Source organism: Rhipicephalus sanguineus, chromosome 5, assembly GCF_013339695.2.
Source record: "Rhipicephalus sanguineus isolate Rsan-2018 chromosome 5, BIME_Rsan_1.4, whole genome shotgun sequence".
Lineage (NCBI taxonomy): Eukaryota > Metazoa > Arthropoda > Arachnida > Ixodida > Ixodidae > Rhipicephalus > Rhipicephalus sanguineus.
This window is the reverse complement of record NC_051180.1, coordinates 140,264,728-140,287,534: the sequence shown is the minus strand read 5'-3', so window position 1 is coordinate 140,287,534 and position 22,807 is coordinate 140,264,728. Positions and strand designations below refer to the sequence as shown.

The 22,807-nt window shown below is 41.8% G+C and overlaps 1 long non-coding RNA gene across 1 annotated transcript in view; it reads right to left on the bottom strand.

Annotated features, from left to right (window-relative positions):
• Positions 1 to 9,392, bottom strand: part of LOC119394282 (uncharacterized) — an 85,906-nt gene extending 76,514 nt beyond the window's left edge. Inside the window, exon 1 of the long non-coding RNA XR_005184092.2 lies at positions 9,282 to 9,392. This is a non-coding gene — a long non-coding RNA (uncharacterized LOC119394282). The remainder of the gene's footprint in view (positions 1 to 9,281) is intronic.
• Positions 9,393 to 22,807: the final 13,415 nt, after the last annotated feature.

Sequence of the window (22,807 nt, the reverse complement as noted above, 5' to 3'; positions counted from 1 at the left end):
TCTCTGTCGCGCTATTTCTTTTTCTTTTTTTTTTTTACGGGGTAGCTTCCACGCAGTCGGTGGGCATGATGTTACGAACGGCTATAAAATTCCGCATTTAAATATTGTTCGCAACAGTTGTATCTCTCTGAAAAAGAAAACACGCAAATTGCCAAGATTGAAGGTATTAAGGCAAATAAATAATACAGGAAATACATCTTACTAAAAGTTTAAGCGCCACTCCTGCGTGTCTGGTTAAATTATTTCTCTTTCATTTGTGTATTTATTTACTTGAAGGACTACGGCTGCGTAACGCGCTGTCACCTCCTTCAGAGGTTGTAAAGTATGCAAGAAGAGGTGAGGTAGTGAGGAGTCTGAGCTACATTTAAATTGCGGCTTACCCCCTTCGATGACATGTATCTGCTAATTGTGTTGGTCGATGGAGAACAATTATTCTAATAAACGAAGCACTCATAATTACGGTATGTCAGAGCAAGAATAAACGAGAAAACTGAAATTCGGTGGACTCGGGGGACATGTTAGGCGTAAAACATGCATGAACATAATTATTGGAGGCCTCGTTTGTACATCGTTTTTTTTTAATGAGTTGTAGAATGTCAGTATCAGTTTCTCCTGTAAGTTGTTTATTTCTTACACTTTAATTCATCCCGTTTATGTCATAATTACTACACTGCAGCATAAAAATGCAAATAATTTCCCCTATGCTTTCCTTCGCGTCACTGGCTGTAGTCATTATCACGTTGTGTGTAACTAAGAAGCGAACCCTCGATCCATTCCCTTTTCTATGAACAAAACAGGCACCAGTTAATGTTTGGTGACCGAAAGCGCAAACTTACGTCGGTTAATATCAACGTTACCAATAAATTACGCACGCAAGCGCTGCGGAGTGTTATAACCTTATGAATGGCACACAATCTTGGTACTTGTGAACGGCTCGGAATATTGGTAAGGCTTCAAACAGGAGAGCGATGTGCGAGCAACGTTTTAAATTCGGTGATTTAATTAGGGTCAATTAAATGTGTTATCGCAACTTCCGAAGAGAAACAGCCTCACGGGAAATTCAATGTGATACTTTGATGATGCATAAATTAAGTCTGCCGAGCTGTTTGTCCCTGCAGTACTTGACAACAAATAATTCAACTACGCGCACAGCAAAGGAATAAGATTGCTTAACCATATAAGCCCAAACTCAGAAAAAATGGCAGAACAAAATTTTTTTTTCACAAAAAGTGTACTTCTACCCTCAAAAGGAAGCACAAGTTCTTTATTTACTGCCAGGTAAACGCAACACTGTTTTACAAGCCGTCCTATACATATAGGATACTGGGCATTAGGGTAGCTATGTGGGGTGGGGTAAGCCTTGAGCATTTCACGTGCACACCGACGTTGCACTTCTTCCTCTCCATGACGTATTTCATACAAAGAACGCGTTTGCCCGAAGAAAGCGGTCGGCACATGGCAGCATGAAAAGCAAGCAATGTCTAGGCTTGCACACGTTGAGAATGAGGCCTGCTTGATGTGCTGTAGGTGACGCTAGTCATCAGCTAAAGAAATAGCGATGTTAAAGTGCATCAAAGAAGCGTGCTATATGTAGGACACTGGGCATATATGGGTTAAGTTCAGTATATCATTGTCTTATCAGAGCAGTGACAGGAGCAAGAGGACGTAGCTCTTGCGGCACTGTTGCTACTTCCTGTTTGCGAAGAATAATGCTCAGAATAATGCGTAGAAGCTATCGGATGACATTTTTCCTTTTGCTCTTTGTCATTAATTCACACGCGCATACACGTGCGTTCGGTCTATTTTATTACTCGGCTTTCGCGCAAAATGCGACGAAAAAAATGAAAAAGACACACAAGGGAACTTGGGTAGACTTGGGCATGCACGGAGACGTAAACCGGTCGCTTCAAGGGCAACCCGTAAATTAGGAGCAGCTGTGGCGGCGCCGACGTGCGCGACCAACTCAGCTTCTTTTGTGCTATTCAGTTTCTTATGACGAAAGCTTTTGCTCGCGCTGAGGGTTACAAAATGCGCGTGTCAGAGCACTTGCTACATCTGTAACTAGGGGGCTTCCGCCTCGAAGAGGCCACTACGGGTCCTTCAGCTGCAGTGAAGACATTTGTTTATCCAGTTCTTGATATTTTTTGGTTGGTTCTACGTACATTGCGCAGTGTTTTATTTAATTACTCGTATTGCCTCAGGAGCAATGAGTGAAAATGGCTACAAAGAAAAAAACACAGACCCTGCATGCTGGTGTCAAGCGACTGCAGTATAAACAGATCTGTGGCGACGTTGCATGACCTGGCAGCCCCATTCACACAACCGAAGAGACTTTTACGTAAGCAATTCTTAATATTTATATTTCCTTGGGCGCCACTGTGTGCTCTCGTAACTTCGGGCTCACTGAAATACATCTCGGATTTGATTTTTGTTTCTGAAGCTTTTAGGGCGGTGTATTAAGCCGATGTTATGCTACAATAAAACACACTGTATACAGTTTGTCAGAACAACATGAACAGCACGTTACAAGCAGCAATAATGCTACAGATGTACTTTATGTTAAAGAAAACCGTGAGAACTGTGATCTTGCAGGGATACTTCGACAGCTGGCTCATAACTGTTTAGCGCAGTATGATATTCAGCGAGACTGACAAAAGTTAAGTGTCATGTGCTGTTAAAAACTAAGCACCATTCAGCATATTGCACATAAGGATCAAAGGAGCATGTGGAGTTTTGCTAATCAGCAATGGTCGAAGGAAACAAAGAGAAATAGAAAATAAGATAAAGCACAATAAAGACAGCGAAATTAAAAAGCTGATACCGTCGCCTGGACATCCTATACTAGGAAAAGGGAAAAAAAAAGACAGAAGATGCGAGAGAAAGGAGGGAAGCATGAAAAATTTCTTTAACGAAATGTTTTCCGCCTAAAAGTCACTAAAAAAATGAGTAAGTTCGAATACAAGCCCAAGGATAAAATATAAGAACGTAATAAACGGTGGCTTGGAGCTCATCGAAGTGCATTTTGTACGCTGACGACACAACTATATTTAATTCAAACGATTATGTGACAGCACTTACAAGCAAGCTAAATGATGATCTTGTGAAGATCTCCAAGTTGTGTGAACGTAATAAGTTGAATATTAATCGTACTAAAACAAATTTTGTCATCTTTACTTCGCATAAGCGATCTCCTGAATACCTTCACTTCATTTCCACTAAGAATCGCCTTATTACAGATTTTGATAATTGTACCTACTATTTAGGCATGAAATTGGATCGCCACCTTAAATTTCACCTTCACATTGCTAACGTAAGAAAGAAAATGGCTTATTTAATACGTGTTGTCCTTAAAGTTCGTTCATATTTCTCTCTTTCAACTATTTTGCCACTTTATTATGCCTGTGTTCATTCTCATGTTAACTATAACATTGAATCCTGGGGAAACACATATAACAGTCACCTAACGTAAGTAACGTAGCAAGTAATTCAAACTCGAGCAGTTCGTTTAATTAATAACATTTTCATACGTAGCACTATAGCGAATGAATTATTACATGCGTATAATATTTTGTCTGTGAATGATGTCGTTTTTATTTTAAGATACTAAACCATAATGTTCCAGCGCCCATCGCTCCACAGATGTCCCTCATTAATACTAATAATATTTGATTTTCTGAAAACTCAAACTATATCATACCTAGCATTTGCACCAACAACGGCAAGCAGTCCTTACATTTTCAGTATTATTACTCCGAAACATATTACCATTAAGTTTAAAATTACCGAAAGCCCATCGGTTTAATATTGAACTTAAGAACTTCGTCTCAATTTCCACAGACTCACCTTGATAATTATATTAAGTTCTTTTTGTCCCTTTGCGATTAATTTTGTACCTTTATATTTCTTTCCCGCATTTTTTGTGCTTTGTAAAACGCTGTTTTTGTATCATAGATAGGTAAATCGACAGCCTTGAACTTCTGTATAAATTAAACTGTTTTTCTGTTCCTTTATGTGATGCCTGCTAATTAATTTCATTATTGTCAAATTTACATATTGCCATTAGTGTTTGTTATAATAATTCTTGTCATTATGCACAGAAGGTCCCATTTTAAGTTTCTAACTATGGGATCTCCTCCTATGTATACATATCATGGAATTATCACAGTTTATTAACATGAATAAAATGATTCCGATAAGACAAAGAATGCGTTCGGTCTCACGAGAAAGTCAAAAAAGGCAAAACTTTAAAATGGAGCACTCTTACGTTAACGATGTGCTCTGAATGGAAAACAGTGAGCAAATCTTTCACAATGTGTAGCCAGCCTATGATGTCAGAAAAACTGCTCCTGTGTTTGTGTGCAGTAGATCACGGGGCAATGGATAGAAACTGGAAAACAATGAACACCTCATGCCAACTTTATCCTATTTTGTATTGGGGGGGGGGGGGGGGGGGGGGGTCGCTATATGCAGGCCCTCCTGTAATATTCGCGTAAAACCTCGTCTAGAAACTTCTGTGTGCCATAATATAGAAACGTTACAAACACGTATGATTGTTGTGCGTGTACTCCTGAGGGCCAAGGGCTGATGTTTATGATTTGAAAATATTACACACTGCCGTACATATATAGGACACTTGTCTACAGACAAACAGCTATCAGCGCATTGCTCTACAGGGCTGTGTTAACGAATAAGTAGAAGTAATGATCGTGCAAGCAATACTCATTCTTTAAATATCCCTGATTATGCACGAGAAATCAGCTACCTGTCATAGGAAATATCACTGAAGTATATTTCCACTTAAGAAGTTAGCTGGTCAGCTGCTATTGTATGTGAGTGATTTGTTCATTTATTTTTATGATAAGTCTACATACAACGACAAGATTTTTATAGATAACACCGGCTCAACGTTTCCACAAAGCTAGTCGTTCCTGGTATAGCCGAATGTCCAAACCAATCATGCAACAATACAGATTTTTCGCATGTTCCGATTAAGACAAAGAGCTCAAACTGCTGACTGAAAAGAGCGATTAAGATCCCTCATGCTGCGCCATAAATTGCGTGCCTTTAGAAGGATGAAACTTACACAGAAGCCAACTCAGGGGCTCTGTAAAGCAAAGCGCCAATAGATACAAACTTGAGTTGCAACTTGCTGTTCTTTATCGATAGAACCAAGGGATAAACTGGGGCGTTTAGCGTAGCGAAGCGTCACAATGGGCTATGAATGGGTGAAGTAGTGGGCTATGAATTGGTGACTCGTCTTTAAAAAAAAATTGCTGTCATTTATGAGTTCCTTCGCGTAGTACAGTATGAACATTTACTTTGCGAGACAGCTATTTAAGAACGACGCAACCGTGAGACCCTCAGCATAAATGTGCATGTTCTCGACAATGGCGCATTTCGCGACGTTGTGGATGTGGCCCCCAGAGGATGCAATATAGGTTTTCACTTGTATAGCCTATTCGTAAAACAACTTCACGAGGCACCTCTACAGAGATTTTGCTCTATAGTGACGACTATGCTGCCTATTCAGTAAGATCCTGCATAGGGCACGGGATTAAGCAAAAGATATGTGAGTTCCTAAAGGTTTGTACTGCAAGTGTACCATTCATACATGTCAACGATGTAACTGTATGCGCACTCTGCATTAAGTGCAGCATGTTGGAAATATTGTCTCACAGGGCAAAAACTTGAAGCACGTCTTCAAAAAGCTTAACGTAGAGACGCACCGATAGAAGCTCATTAGACAAAAGCTCGTCTTTTGTATTAGATTTTATGCTGCATTACAAATATCAGATATGCACAGCTCAGGAAAAATAGAAAACAAAAGAAGTAAATAACACTGAAAACGAAATTAAGGAAACACATCGACAGAAAGCACATTGTTTGTGCCGGCCTTAATCCTCCATCCAACTACGTGTTTTCCGCGACGCTAATTTGCGCTAATCTCATTAGTATAACAGACAGAAATTCGCCTTCTCGGCCGCATTACAATCGCGTCTCGGCACAACCGCAACTTCCAAGTAATTGACCCGATCCCATACATTAGTGCACCTACAAGCGCGCCCTGAAGGGATAGGCAGCAAATAGCGACTCGAATGCTGCCATTCCAGCCGAGCACGCTCTCATTCCATATATGCCTCACAGATACGTTGCTTCCGCCGCGTACACGCAGCGCACGCCGTGCCATTCATGGGCGGCTCCGAAATTGGCCCCGCAAGAAGAACAATGGCGTAGCGCCGCCCTTGCGCAACAACGCTTATCGGCGCCGACTCATCTGCAATAAATGTTCGGCTATACAATTACTGCGCAGCGGCGTGGCCGTGCTTGGAATGACTCACGAGGCGCTTCGCTGAGCCCGTCTGTGTGTGCATAAAAAGACAAGTAACCCTGGGGGGGCCGTTATCAAGAGGGCCGTGTATATACCTCCTCCCGCCTAGTGCGCGTGACCCGAATGCTGCTCGTTAATTTCGTAACAGTACACAGAAGCTCGTTCCGTTCCAGACTCAACACAGACTGTCCCCTCCCTGCCCCCTTCGTCGCGTCCTTTGTACTGCATTCGACGGCGTTGACGGCTCGTGGCCTGCCGAATTCACCTGCACTCTTATACTAGCATATGCCGCTGCAGTGCAGGCTGCCACTGAACGACATCTGATAGTGCTCTTAGCTCGTTTCAAGCACCGTGGCCCATGGAGGCAGCACGTCGCGCCGGTAATGTAAGAAGGAGCAAATTGTATTACCTCTGCACCGGTAACAGGGAGAGAGGAATACGATACTGCGTTAAGAGGGATGCCTGTAGTGTTGGCGGGGCCGGTGTCTTAACGACAGTATGCTGCGACCAGCCGCAATTGCATTCTGCGAAAGATCACGCACGGGGCCAACGTACGAAACGCGACCGATAGCAACGTGAGACCACAAATAGCGGGCACGAATTAGCGACTGATAGGAAATGCGAAGAGGACCACAGTGCAACAAACTAAGCACGAGGTCGTCCTAAATGGGGGGTAAAAAAACAGATAAAAAACGGCTAAGCTTGCACTAAGTCGCGCAAGCCTTGAAACAGCGAAGCTGGACGATTCTGAAGTCTAATCTGGTTGCTTCTAGGTTTTTTCTAGGCCATAGTTAGGTGATGCATGTTGTTTCTAAGTTGCTTCTAGGTCGTTGATAGGCTTTTGCTAGGTGATGCTAGGTTGTTTCTAGGTTGCTTGTCAGCGCAGAGAGGTTCGAGTTAAACCCCAGACAGTCACAGACACGACACAGATGTCCAAACTCCAGAGACAGAAACTCGCGCTGAAACGCAGCGTTCGCACCTCCCATAGATCTACGAGCACGCCTTCGTTCGAGTAAGGCTTCCATAGCTTGGGGGTCTTCTCGCAGTCGCCGTTGCCTTTCCCATTCCCTAGTATTCCATCGTTGTGCGTACCGCTGAAGCACTCCGTACAGATGTTTCAGCGAAGCTGGAACATGCGGTCATGGTTTTTATCACTGGGTTAATCCCGACAGTTTATTAAAGCTCTTCTCAATTACTGGTTACGTCCGTCTAGAAATTTCAATTGGTGTATGCCGCCTGTCTGTTGCCTTCTTCATTTTTTAGTGGACCAGCGGTGAGTAGTGGGATTTGCCCAATTTCTGTGGCACAAGCCCGTTCATGACGACGATAGTTTTTTGTACAGACCAAAGTTTTTACAGCCGGCTTAAGCAGCTTCGCTGTTAAAAACGTGGATAAAGGACATGTCATGGCAGAGGCGAAGGATTTAAACCGACCTGCGCGGTCTGACGAAGAACGAAAGTGACGTAGATGAGATTTTGTAGACGATAGAAGTAGAAGACAGTAATGAATGAATTGATTTACTGCCAGTTCAAATGTCAGACGTTAGGTATGGTTGGGCGGTACAATATAGAAATTATACGGTATGTAAAGGAACAATATCACTTATGAAGAAAAAATTGTAGTGCAAAACGACACAAGGACAGACAGATACACGGGACAGACAGGTGTACACGGGAATGGCACAATCAATCAGCGATCAGGCAGGCGAACGAGCGAATACAGAACCCGCGTGCGCTTAGAAATCGTCGAGCGTAGCCTCGACGCACGCACTGCACCGCCTAGTGTGCCAGAAGCAGCTTTCGAACAGAGCTCCGGCATGTCGATAAAATTTGTGCGTACTAGTGAAAGTGAAGCGCAAAACTCCAGGTGGACAAAATCACTCGGGAGCGCTTTATTACAGTGTACTTTGCTGAAAACCCCACAGCTGTACAAGCGAAACTCCTCCTGGATTTAATGACCACCTCAATTCGATTTCTTAACCGACAATTTATTACAGCAAAGCATTAAACTTCTTCCGTGATAAACGACAGACCGCGGAAGGACGACAGAACGTACAACGAAGCTGTTATGTCGTCGCCTATAAAATGCTATGACAGAGAAACAGCAGCAATTTAAGCGAAAGAATAAAACGTAATGTCGTGACCAATACGAGCTGGAACACCGAATTCATGTTTATATACAACTGTTACTACTTGTAATGCACTGATATGAATGTAACGTATTTAATTGCCAGAGATACCTTTCCGCTTGAACTTTTAGTGTCATTAACATTTTTTGGCTTGCCAAATGCGTTTAGTCGCTATGACCTTTAAAAGGTAATTTCATGTGTTCTATCTCATATTGCTCCCGCCTGTACAAGTCACTTCACACAGTGTACACGAAATTCGCAAAAGACGGAGGAACACACACAACAGGACGGGTTTGTCTCCTGTTGCATGTGTTCTTTCGTATTCGTCTCTTGCGTGCTTCATATTTCATGAAGACTGCCAAGAACTAATTAGCCCAAATCAAGGTACTGTTGCAAGGAACCACTGTACACGTTTTGCATTTCATAGCCTTAACAAATCATAAATTTAATAACTTTCACTTCACGCAGGCGCTTGGGGAACGTTATCAGAAATTGTGTAAATCATGAAGTAAATACAATGGCGCGTTTTCGGTAACACACACTTATCTGGAAAAATGGACGCCAAGGCCAACGAAAACAGCTAAAATTCAGCAGTACATTTTCACGCTTAGTCGCCATCAATCTGACGGCCAACGGGCGAGAAAGGTGTGGCTCAGTACTGTCGCATTAAGCATTCATACCAAATCTTTCCCGCCAAAAACCGTCCGCCTTTTACGTGCAACGGAACAAGGGCCTCAGCAATTCTACGCTCTTCCTGCACACGCGTATCGCTACGTAAGCGCAATATCAAATAAATCAGAGGGTCATACGAAATAATTGGCTCACCTTCAGTGTTTGTGCATTGCTGCGTGTCGCCGCTCGGAGGTCCTGCTACTTCATGCGCACAAAAGCTTCAGCATACTGCTAACATAACCCGCATTTATAACCGAATACACCACTGCCTGCATCACTGCATCATGTGCAACGCCCCAAAAACACACCCGAAAGTAGGTTCGTACGTTCCGCGTCCGACAGAGTCTCGCGTAATGGCAGACATCGGCTTCATTGCTGCCGCTGGTGCTGCTCCAACGACAGTTTGGTTTTTTGTACTAAAAAAACATTAAAAAGAGAGACAGCTGCGCAGTCGCGAAACTTTCCGAGAATTGCACGTGCTTGGAACATGTTTGCTTTCGGACGGTTTGGGACAGAAAGCTCGACGCACTTGTATGTAGTACAAGGCTGTTCATCCAATGGCAACAACGTCGCATTGTGTCGCCCTTTTCCCTCACCCCGTAGAAGCTTCAGACCCAATTCCTAGCCATAAAGCATTCGTGGAAGCAAGGCAGTTTCGTATACAGCAGCTTTTGCTGTCACTGAGTTGCTGTCGCCTCGGGCGATGTGCACTTTTAAAGTGTGTTCTGGACAGGCTGGCTCCTGCAGGCGGGTGCACGTTGAGAGAGCATCGTTTTGACGAAAGATAAGCGGTATTCTTGGACTGGCAACCAGCGCATGCTCGTTGTAAACGGTAGCGCTAGTACTCTTGGACAAACGAACATGATACACATATGAATAAAACAGCACTTAGTATGACATATCAGTATACCAGCGTGAAACACTTTGAAGTTCATGAAAAACTCCCTCAGGACTTTCCCTCCACGTCGCCAGCTTTCGTATAGCAATGATAATCAACAATCCTCTACGCGCAAAATCACGATATGAATATTTGGCAAGATGTAGTGAGGGAATGCGAAATAATTTTGGCAACCTGGCGTTCCTTAACAATAAGTCAACAAGCTCCTAAATCTATGTAGACGGCTGTTCTTGCATTTCTAACCCTTTGAAACGCCGCCGCTTCAGCCGGGAATCGAACCCGCGTCCTCGAGTTTAGCAGCGCGACACGCGGGTTTCCGAATATGACCCGACTGGTGTATTCGTGAAGCAAGCAAGCGGCTTGGAATACTGCCTCCTAACGTATGTGCGTGCAAACTGATATAGGAATAGGAGCGAAGCAGCACTGGTATACACATGGTATCGCGTTAGTAAATTCTCAATCACATGCCGAAATCTAAGAGATAATCAATCTAGATAAGACCAAGAAATAAAGGACAAGAGGGATAAACGGCGTGCTTCTACGTCTGCTTCCCATTTCGCCGCCAGAAAACAGTTATGGTTTATCGTGTTCAGCATTGATGACGATGAAAGCTTCTTCCACTATTTTAAAAATGTTGCTCTTTGCGCATCCGATATACTTTTTCTATAGAAGAGACTATTTTCAAGAGGCCTGCAGCTAATGTTACGCCTTGGCTATAGTGGGCTTAAATGTTTGAATGAACGACGAAGCGTAGCGAGATATATAGCGAGAAAGCGAGGTTAACATTTGTGAAGGTCCAACACTTGAACAGATTTTCTTCCGTTCTCGCTCGCAAAGTTGTACTGCCCATGACTGTCGAATATAGGAAAAAAAGAAGGACAAACGGATAGTGCTTAAATGTCCACCAAAAAGCTATAATGCAAATGTTGACGAAGTAAGTTTTTATTCTGAGAGGAATATTTGGCAAATTATCCTGAGATTATTCAAATTTATAGCCCAATTAAGTCATGTGATACGTTGAACATGTTGATAGGGATATTTAGAGTGATGGATTATGAAATGAACATTTGTATCAATTTATATTATTGACCCTGATACATAATAAAAGCAATATCGGAGGGATATAGAAGCGAAATCCAATAAATAATTGCTGATCCTGCTGTTCTTGGTATGGCGATTGCAAATAATAACCTGAAAAGCATGTGACACTCAGGTGAAATCCTTCAAAACGCAAAACCCGCACAACAATTAATTTTTTCCTTGTAATACAGCTGGTTTACCCACAATGCAGTAACCGTGTAGAATGCTTCCTTCGATGCACCCGAGGTGCTTATAATGTTGAGAATTTATCTGCGCATCAAGCATCACTAAAACGGTTCGTAAAAGTCGGAACGTGTGCATTATCAGTTCACCAGGACAATTCTCACCTCCCTTTCTGAAAATTTCCCAGCAAATAAAATTGCAGTATAATTCGGAACCAAGAAAAGCTGTCAGCTGTCTTCAACAGAATAGGTCGCCATCAGACTTGACCCTGGAGTGTTTTTAAGGAAGTCGAACACAAAACAATTCACGTTTTCACTGCGAATGCATTCAGTAGACTTTAAATAGCACTACTCAGATGACAGTGAGCCGAGTTTACTGCGAAATCAAATTACAATAACGTTGCTATACAGTGCATCAAATGAGAATTTTAATAATGATTTCATCTCTCTACACTGTTGGCGACTATTTCCCTTTGCGCACGGGCACTACATACGATATCCAATTAGTGCAATTTACCTAAATATTGCGGGCTGGATATCAGACGCATTTCTTCTAGCAGCACGCTAAATTTCAATTTCCAATGCTTAATAATCCTGTAGACTTCCCTATAATAGAAGTTATTCACAGAAATTATTAATAATCTTTTTGCCTTTGTTTCCATTAGAGACTACACCAGCCTGTACAGTAAAGTTTTCATGTTTGATTTTACGCAAGTACGGCTTCCTACTGAGACAAACAGGCCTTGGCTCCACAGAATCTTATATGGGGGCGGCATGTATACACATCATATTTCAACTAGTACCGCAACACTATCTCTTTCAGAATAAACAGCTCAATCCTGCAACACCGTGGTCCTGCAGCTACATCTAACGGAAATATGTTATAATACATCCCTCAATCGTGAAATTATATGTCCGACATCAATTATCACCATTACAGCGGTGATTTTGTTCAGCGTTGTTTCACCAAGAGATTCTCTTTGAATAGAATTTTCAGGAATAGACAGCACTCACGAACACTGTAAGGATATTTTTTTGTGTCCACCACTGATCTGAGGTCGGTAGACCCATTCTGTATGGGCTTGACTGAAGGAAATGCTTTCTGGTTTTCGGCATTTTATTTCACCAGAGCTAAGCCTCTCTCTTATAAGTACCGACAGTTCCTAAGCAAGATTTCAGAAGAAGCTCTCACAGCTGATCACATGCCACACGCAGCTTATCGAAAGAATGAATTATCGCTATTACACCATTAGCGGCGAATGATGCCCAAGTTTTATTGAACAAACAATGCATTCGATTGTGCAAGAAAGTTTTTCTTGTAAATGGTGCACAAACATTCCAATTATGTAACACTGACTCTGCAATAAAATTCCATATACCGGTTAAAATCATCCAACCGGTGGAAACAATTTCATAGGCTTCGGCTAAGCACTGCTTAAGAGCTTTCTGCGTAGGATAAGAAAGGCCGAGAGATTTACATGATCACGTGAAGAGGACGAAGAAGGCATTGAGCTCCTTCTTCTGAAGTATAAAAAGCTATGATACTCTCCGTAAGAAACTTTTGAAAATAGCACGTAGCTTGAATAGGTGGCCACCATCATTAAAAAATTTTGGGTTCATTGGCAATCAGAAAAAAATTCAAAATATCGCTGCACACGCACTAATACCCTTCTTGGAGGAATAAAAAATAACATAAAGACACTAGATAAGATAAATATTCTTGCTCGCATTGTAATTGCTTTTCTTTTAAAATAGCAGGTACTCTTGGTTACATGTTTGCTGTATTTTCGTGCTTTTGTTACATTTCTGTCTGCGATGTTGTAATTAGAGTGCAACAATCAAGAGAGATCCAATTCTCAAGTTCCCAATACTTGCTGCTCGAACATTTCGGTGTTGTGAACGTTTATACGAGGTGTGGCATAAAAAAACGACACTACGTTTGTAGCTTGAAAAAAGAGGGGAGTTGGCAACAACTGTTTTGCTGACGTCACCCCCGCACACCTCCTCTATCCATGCGGCCAGTTTCGACCTAAGCGATTACGCCAGTTGGGGGGGCTGCGTCATTGAGTGAGCACGTGCAACTGCATTCTGCCAGAAAAATGTCTAATGTAAAAACCGAACAGCAAGTCAACATCAAGCTTCTTTCGAAACGAGACATCGGCCATGGTAACATTCCAAATGTTAATCGAGGCTTATGGAGATGAAACTTTGTCTCATTCACGTGTATTTGAATGGCATAAGTGGTTTTCAGGAGAAAGGGAAAATGTGGAAGACGTGAACGTGCTGGGCGCCAACGATTACAGACCAAAACATTGCCAAAGTTCTTGATGTGATATGTAGTGACCGAAGATAAAGTGTTCGTGCCGGGGCGGAGTTGTTAACTTGGATAGGAAAGGTGTTCGACGCATTTTAACTGACGAATTACATATGAGGAAGATTTGTGTGAAGGTTGTTCCAAAAGTTCTGTCCGATGACCAAAAACAGTGCCGTAAAGACGTGTGTGTGGACATGTTTGAACGCATTGCGAACGAGCCAAATTTGTTGGAATCGGCTGTAACATGTGATGAAACATGGATTTTTATCTATCACCCAGAAAGTAAGCGCCAGTCGATGCAGTGGAAGTCTCCAGGATCCCCAACACCCAAAAAAGTACGCATGTGAAAATCAAAATTCAAGGCAATGTTAATCGTCGTCTTCGACATTTATAGAATTGTAATGAATGAATGGGCTTCCAGTGGTCACACTGTTGATCAACACTACTACATTGAAGTACTAAAAAGACTTCGTGAAAGAATTAGGAAAAAAAGACCACAGTTGTGGAGTAATGGATAGCTGTCGCACCAGGACAATGCACCCGCTCACATGGCTCTCTCTGCCACGCAGTTTCTGACCAGCAAAAACATCACTGTGATAATGTATCCTCATATTCACCTGATTTAGCTCCATGGGATTTTTTTTTATTTCCCTAACGATAAAGCTAGCTTAAAGGGGGCCCATTTTACCCCAGCTGAAGAGGTTCAGGCCAAAACGGAGAATCTCCTCAGGGGCCTTCCAAAAACTTTGTTCCAGAACTGTTATCAGCAATGGCAGCACCGAATGCAGAAGTGTGTGAATGCTGAATGGGCCTACTTTGAAGGTGATAATGTCACGGAGAACTGATTCTGTAACTACAGTGAACTATTGGACAAGTCTCGTTGTTTTTTTTTTTTGTCACACCTCGTATGTTGTGTGAACTCTCCTTTATCACGAAACATGCGTTTTTACTGCATCAAAACTGCATGGACATTGACCTATTTTCTCCTCAGGTGCGTGATTTCGAACTGAGGTTCAGTCATTTCTTATCGTCGATCTCGCGGTTGCCTTATCGTCGTTAATACGGTTTGCATGTGTTTAGAATTCATCATGTCGATGTACACAATCACGTTCACCTGTGTTCGACTCTTAATATACCGGTAGTGCTCGGCCAGAAAGTGAGTTCCTTAAATATTTACGTAAGGCCTTTTTGCTGCGGGTGCTTATAACAAACTCGATCGGCTCCGTTTTATGCAAAGTACAGTGTGCACCACCCAATCCAAAACAATAAAAACTGCTTCATATAATCTATTGGAGCAATCAAAGCAGTTCAAGGTGCTTCGATTACTACAGTGACAGTACGTATATCGCAAGTCAAACTTATTCCCCAACAATTGTTCAGTTTATATGCTATAACTAAAAAATGGCGAACAGGACAGGGTGTATGATCGAATTGCAGGACTGCTTCATCCGGCGGAAGTATGGTCGGCTGATCGAAAGCATGGCGCCGGTCGAAGGCCGTGATCTGAGCGTTTCTCAGGCTGAGATTATTTGCCCAGCTTCAGGGAGACTCGACAAGAAAACAAACTACAGCCTCAGAGCTAGAAGGCCAGCTACGGGTGAAGACGCGAGACGCTTGCAGCGAACCTTGGCTCCGCCGGCCTGGATGTTACAGCCATAAGGGAGCGATCGCTTCCTTTGCCACACACAGGCTTCAGAAAACGACGAAGCGAGAGATCGCGGCTGCAAAAGGGGATGCCGCAATGTAGCGACGACGCACCTGCCAAAGAGGATCGCATGCATGCAAGACTCCGCGGCGTTTTGAATGAGCCATTCAGAACCGAGAACGCCGGGGCAGTACGTGTATACACACTCACCACGCCACGCTATGTGTCGCCCTTGCAGATATCATCCCCCTGCATCGCCGACCTCCACGGCTTGCTCGCCATTTGTTGCCACTTCTTTCTTCTTCGTTAGTTGTTTGTCTCTCAAGCGTGACGCCAATGCAAACGTTAGGTTACGCCGCGAGTCGTTTGAAGACGCCGCCTCGCAGAGGCTATGCCGCGCTCGCCTTCCAGATGCAAGATGATACCAGGAGATAACAAAGACGACAAATGAGCAGGGTGCCGCTGATAAAAGGAGGAAAAGAAAACGAATGTCGATTGAATATTTTTTGTCTATTTTAATTTTTCCGTACGTCGAATGTCGACATCTTCTTTCTCTACCTCTCTCTCTGTCTCCCCACACCTGCAACCAGCACGCTCGGAATGCAGCTGTTGCGGCGTGACTCGTCTGAAATCTGCACAGAAGAGCTTCGGGAGAGACAGCCTGCTGTCCGCAGCGTACTCCACGTCCCAGCGTGAAAAGCGCAGTTATTGAGGCGCACTACAACGGAAAAGCCCTTCCCTAAGAGACGCGATAAAAGATATGAGGACATCTATTTGGGCTACCATTTGTAAAGTTTGTCAATTATAAGTTCACAACACAGAATTTTGTTGTTGGGCACGTTGGTTGACTATTATGCAACCCACGGTAGAGAATTAATAAAACGAAGACTTAAATTGCGGATCTGTGTCTTCCAACATACTCTTTCTTAAAAGCTTGTCTTATTCTTTCCCAACTACATGTTTCATAAGTTTCAGTACTCAGAAGCCAGAAACAGGTGAAAGAAACGGAACACATGCCCATTAGCGCCAAATGAAAGGATTCGCGAACTTTATAAATACCGAGAAGCAGTATGCAATGATCGCTGAAGGCTACATTCAAATATTGAAAAAAAAAAAGAATATACAGCCCCAAAAAGTACAGGCTTGGCTCGCTTAGGCTTTTGGAAAGGTACGGTGACCCTTCCATCACCTTGGACATCCCCCATATTCAGATGTGGTGCCTGTAGGATTTAGCGAGAATAAGAAATAAGCAATTTTGAAACAGTGTAACGCACGTATTTGGTTTCAGTGCATGCATCACTTATAAGGACGGTAGCGGTAAAATGTTACAGGTCATGGATTGAATGAATTAGGTCCGAGAATAAAGGCAAGAGAAGCGAGTTTGTGAATTGACAGATGGAGTTGTGGTTCTGATGTAAGACACAAAGTTCCGCTTACAGTGTCTCAAAGAAGTGCAACACTAACTGCTCTATTCAATAACACATGATCATATTCAGGTATGCCGATTGCTTTTTAAATCAAAGAGGACAGTGAGTTGTCAGGAAATCACCAAGGATAAGTTGTTTGTGCGCGTCACCCTTTCGCACTTTTCTGCGCCGTTCTATAAAAACCTTAGGTCATAAGGTCATAATTCATTGCTTGATTGATAACATATATACCCCTGATTCCTCAGAACGACAGAATCTGAAGGCGGGACTACACACACACACACACACACACACACACACACACACACACATATATATATATATATATAAACATATATATATATATATATATATATATATATATATATATATATATATATATATATATATATATATATATATATATATATATATATATATATATATATATATATATATATATATACCATGCTGACCATGCATCTCAGTGATGACCCAGTTACTCCATTTCAGCAGAAGTATAGAAGCTGTGCTTATAAAAAAATGAATATGTTACTTGTCGATGAATGCGCGGTATGATCAATAATTCAGTGAAATTGTTATTAGTAGGTAGTTTAATCTTTGAAGTGTATAAGTCGACTTTTCTTACTGAAAAATTCTGACTTTCACATCACCAGGTGCAGCAATGTGCTGCACGGATCGCCCTTCTCGTCATAAACTCAAGAAAGCCAGGTCTTCGTATTTTGATAATTCAGCCTTCAAGACAGTGTTTGCGTTTTTTTTCTTCTCTAGTATATCTGTGAGTGAACGGGCGCATTCATTCGTAGCATCACTTTCTGCGTTCCTTACAATATTCCAAACCAATGGTAAAATCGGCCGGTATAAAAACACATGGTAAACAATTGAAAAGATATCTTTAGGAAATGCTTCTTTCCTTTAATTAGACGTTATATCAAGCCTATCTTAAGGCTCGATATATAGCTAAGGGTGCTCTCCTGCGGATACGTTCAGTTTTCCAGTAGGGGACTCCGTGGTATCTCCCTTCTATGTTTTGGGCGAAGGTGTCAATTGGCAATGTTAGAGAGCTACATAGTGCGATAATCAATGACCCTACATGTTAAATCTTATTCTATTAGGACCTTACTAAACACCTGGGGTAATTTTCAATATTCAATTTTCAATTTATTTCCCATCTTACAAATACAGATGGAGGGGTTGTAGGTAAAAGCTGCTTAAAGGCAGCTTTTACCTTACCTTAAAGCAGCTTTTACCTTAAAGGCAGCTAACAAATCAAATATTCTTGGGCTACAAAAGTGAAGCACGTAAATCTGAATTCTTCAAGCAATTCTCACAAGTAGTTTGCGTGAAGTCACCAATTTGTATGGATTATTGTGGTTGTTCTGTAATTTGCAATATTTTTTAGTCATGATCAACGGTGTCTAATGAATGTACTTTAAATTTATGAATTTTTGCCCGAGCATAGTTGCAGCGGTGCGTGAAGCCGATATCGAAGGAATTTTTTTGCCACTTCGTTAGCATCGGACACGTAGCGGTATATGTCACACATATATTGAATGCCCGGCCGGTGAAGAACCTCAATGCTCTTTCTGTGTACGCATCATCCTCCCTACACCTCAAGAACACGGTCATGTACGCCGAACAACGATATAACACGAAAACTGCGTCAGTTGTCTTTTTTTTCTGCTTCGTAAATTAGCATTCTCCCACAACCGATACATCGACTATGACTTTGCTATGGCACTACCAATCCTCAGAACTCGATTTCAATTGGGTAACCTGTTCTAAACCACCTAATGCAAGCTTGTGTGAGTTGTGTCCGTAGACACTACTTATGTAAATACACACAAATAGTAGATTAAAGAATGAATTATTGACAGACGATTACTCGGGCTAAAATATTTACCTAAGTCGACTGTTGTTTCCAAATGATGAGCATATAAACAGTGTCGTGTGCATGCTGCGCGCTTTAATCGGAAGCCACAAAGAATTTTCATAGAGGGTGCGCAATTGGCAAAGTGCACCTAATTATATTTGGAAGCGTGTATTAGTAACACTAGACACGAAGAACTACCACAAAACCATTACTAACCTCATTATTTGAAGCTCACCGTGAATCTTTTTTAGAACAAAATCGCTATTGCAAGCGAAGACACGAGAATTGGAGGTAACAAAAGAGGCACTCACAAACTGGGCACAGACTTCGAGATATAGATCACGAGAATGTGAATATAAATAACGTATCCGTGTTCCGCGTGACATTACGCGGAAATACGTGAAGAACACTACGAAATAAAACATATCTCTGCGTATGAGATTTTAAAAAATATTCGAACTGGTTCATTACCCCTGAATAGACATGTCACAAGCGACAAGTGGCCCCAGTAGTACGATTCACCATCAGTTATCATTACCAGCTCGTTTTATGTCCACTGCAACACGAAGGCTTCTGCCAATGACCTCCAATTTACCCTGTCTAATGCGAGTTGACTCGATATTTTTCTTTCTTTCCTGCGAACCTTTTTTTCTCCGACGTTTTTAATTTTCTGACTCCATATAACTTACAAGGGTTTAATTACGTTTCAAGGTAGTGGGGTCAAACAGAACGCTTTAATTTATTTTGTTTGTTAGAAATAACTACTCATTTCTTCGCCTTCTCTTATGAAAGTAAGACGTAAAGAAATACCCTACCTGCATTACACCATTTTGGGGAATTTTTTTATCAGTCGTCAGGGCACCCAGTGACAATGGTTAGTCATGCGCAGAAATTCTTACATGAAAGAAAAATGCCTTGATTCCCGGAAGAAACACATCTAAATTTTGCACCGAAACGATAAAGTATGATTAAGTGTAACAAAACGAAGCACATGCGGACCCTACAAGGCTTCGCTAGGAAACGCTGATCCAATATAAATGAAGTGGTCAACAAAATATTGCCTCTTTTATAAACACCAAGCCATTTATTGGAAGCGCCACTTTTCTTATTTTAAAGTGAACAGTTTTTGATCTACACTCAACGAAACACAGGAGCAATTATCAGGACAATAAAACAACATTAAGATGGTAAAAACAGCGCATACACAATTAGGAAACGGGACAGGAGAAGAAGAGGCAAACGATCTATTACCGCGCGAAGGTTTGCGTGGCTGTGAGGGATTACCTCAATGAAATCAATCGGTTAACTAGATAATCTATATTATTATCCTTCTGTGTCAACGCATGTATATATTTTAAAAATTCGGGCATTGATTTATTTTATTTTATTATTGTTTTTTTTTCATATTTGACCAAGTTTCAAAATTTCCTATAAAATTTATAATGTTTCTATTCCGTAAGCTCCCTTCTAAAGTAATATAACATTTTATAAAACCACTCAATTCTTGGCCAATCCCCCACAGTGGGTGTGAGCCAAAGTTGAAGGTGAACAAGAACAAGAACAAGAAATAAATGTATCCTTATCAACTCGCCCAAGCTTCAACTCCTACAATACAACATTAACTGCGATTCATACTTGCGTAGAAGTCATGAAACACAATCGTGCATTCGTGCAACGATGATAATGTTGGAGTTTTGTTAAAGTATGCTTTGTTCATGAGCCGACTAAGGAGATGTTGATAAGAAGACATCAAAAGCTGTTGATAGGCACACCTACCGAGGAATGCTCCTGCGTACGATTATACGTGCAATGTTATCGCATCAATCGTATATATAATTACTACATGCATATATAGTTTGACTGGAAGATTTCTTACAGGAACCTTTTTTTTTTCAATGTGATAGCAAAGTTGCCAAGGTGACATTTCACGAGACCGATGGAGTTTCCTAAGGACTAATTAAATGCGTTTATTTTAAATAATTCTTATACATATTGCACAACGGGAATGTCTAACCGGCGCGCTGCGCATTCTAACCAATCCCTTAAGCTAATACTTGACACTTCACAGCACTAAGGTGTACTTTTTACATATATGTCTAATCGCCACACTGAATCCTGAATCATTCTTGACAGCCAATTTAAAAGCCCCTTTAGCAAGTCAGAAGGCGGCTGCTAACTGTAATGAATTACACACCATAAGACCACTATTATGCGTCTGAGAGCACTAATTAAAACGCCTTTGTGAGAATATGCTAACAAATTTAATAATCACCTCCTACGAACGTTTCCTTTTCGCAGATACCCCAAGACGACGGCTTATAACAAGACGTCGTGTATACTTCTACACGAGAAGACGACTGAGACGGAAACGGTGAGAAATGCTCTCGCGATATTCAATTTCCTACGGCCTAATATCCCGAACTTTAATGCTCGGGACGGTCGAGGCATAACTTCCAAATAAATACATACAAATAATTCGTAAAGCCCTGGTTAAAAAATTGAAGCAGCTTCACTGACCTATAACGTCGCGAAGACTGGTTAAACAGCAGAGATGGTGCCATCATACTGTTATTCCATTGCTTGACTTTGCTCTTAAAGTTTAGTGGACCCGAGGTGAGTAGTGGGGCTTGCCGAATTTCTGTGGCACATGACCACTAGGCCAGCTATATACAGGTTGTTTATTTTTTAGTCAACCGGAGGTGAGTAGCAGGGGTTGCCCAATTTCTGTGGCACATATCCGTTAGGTGTTGCGTGACATTCCGCAGGTATTAACGTCGACCTAAACAGCCCCGCTGTTAAAAATAAACCTCGTCGAACGCTCGCTGTGAATGACCAATAAAACCGACAAATGAAATCATCAAGCCCCATTTTCTCCCTTCAGCAAGCTTTGTTCAAATATGTCAGTGAGGCGCGCGTATTTCAGTGGCTTTTAGATTAAGTGGTCAATATAAGCAACCCTGTGATTGCAGCACAATAACGCGAAGTGTTTGCTGCAACCCTAGAATTTCCTTGACAGCTCTAACCTTACACACCTCGCTTTATTTCCTCACATCATAAGCACACTGCATGTGCTTGCAGCCTATAGTGGTCCGTCATTAAGTCTTTCTCTTGTACATTTGCTAGTGACAGTGGGGAATTGAGTAGCTACGCGTACAGATTACTCAGTTATCAACTACTTAGTGTTATTCAAGTTATTCAGTGCAAATGCTCTGTTTAAGAAGCCGCGACTACTAAAGATAAGGATCATGTTCGATAAGTATACCGGAAGAGAGAAAAGTCTTTATTATGTAGCGGGAAGGGTGTTTAGTTTCGGAGACATTACTTACAAGTCTTGTACCTCTAACACATACAAGAAGCATATCTCACGCTTACTAATCATTGTGACACTATAAAGTACTTAATTCAAATAAGCACAGCAACTTCTACATTAATAATGCGCAAAACCCAAGTCGGTCAACTCGATAGAGTGCTTTGTGCTTTCTTTACAGCAAAAGACAGTAGAAATGTGGTACCATTCTCGCATAAGCTTGCAAAGTAAAGCATCGCAAACTGGGGCGCTAGAAATTTTTCAAGCTGCACAGCTTTGAAAAGCGATTCCAGTGGTTTCCAAGTCAATGCGGAATCAAAGAAAATTAGATAGCGGATGCACTGGCAAAAGATTCTGATGAGTATACAGAAACACAGTGTGATTGCCATGTCACGAAATAACATGCACAGCATTTTACAAGGACTGGAGCAAGAACAGTGTGTGTCAAAGTGGTTCAGAGAGAGTTAGAAAAGAACCAATCTTATATGCAGTTGACCCCCATCTTGAGTACGAGCTAGACCTTCACCTGTCACGACGTATCTACACCCTCATACATCACCTTCGTAACGGAGCTACTTACACAAAGTACTTTTGATTCAGTATTCGGCGTTCGTCATCTCCAACATGTTCTCGCGGCCACGACTTGCTGTTTGGCTGTTCCAGACACATTACACAAAGATAGCGACAAAAACAAGTGTTCATTTTAATTGATCAAGATCGAATTTCTCGCTTGTCAATGTATCACGCCCATTGTCGTAAAAAAATCAAACACTACTGAGCACTGAAAGTAGCCTGACGCTCCTTCAGAGATGATGACATTTGCGAAGAGTGCTGACTCGACTACAACGTGCGTGTGCCACGCAGTTGAATGGTTTGACATTCGCCGACTTTTTTACAACGAGAACTCTCAAAAACAGTTCTTGCTATACCGAGCATGAATCTTCACCTCCCTC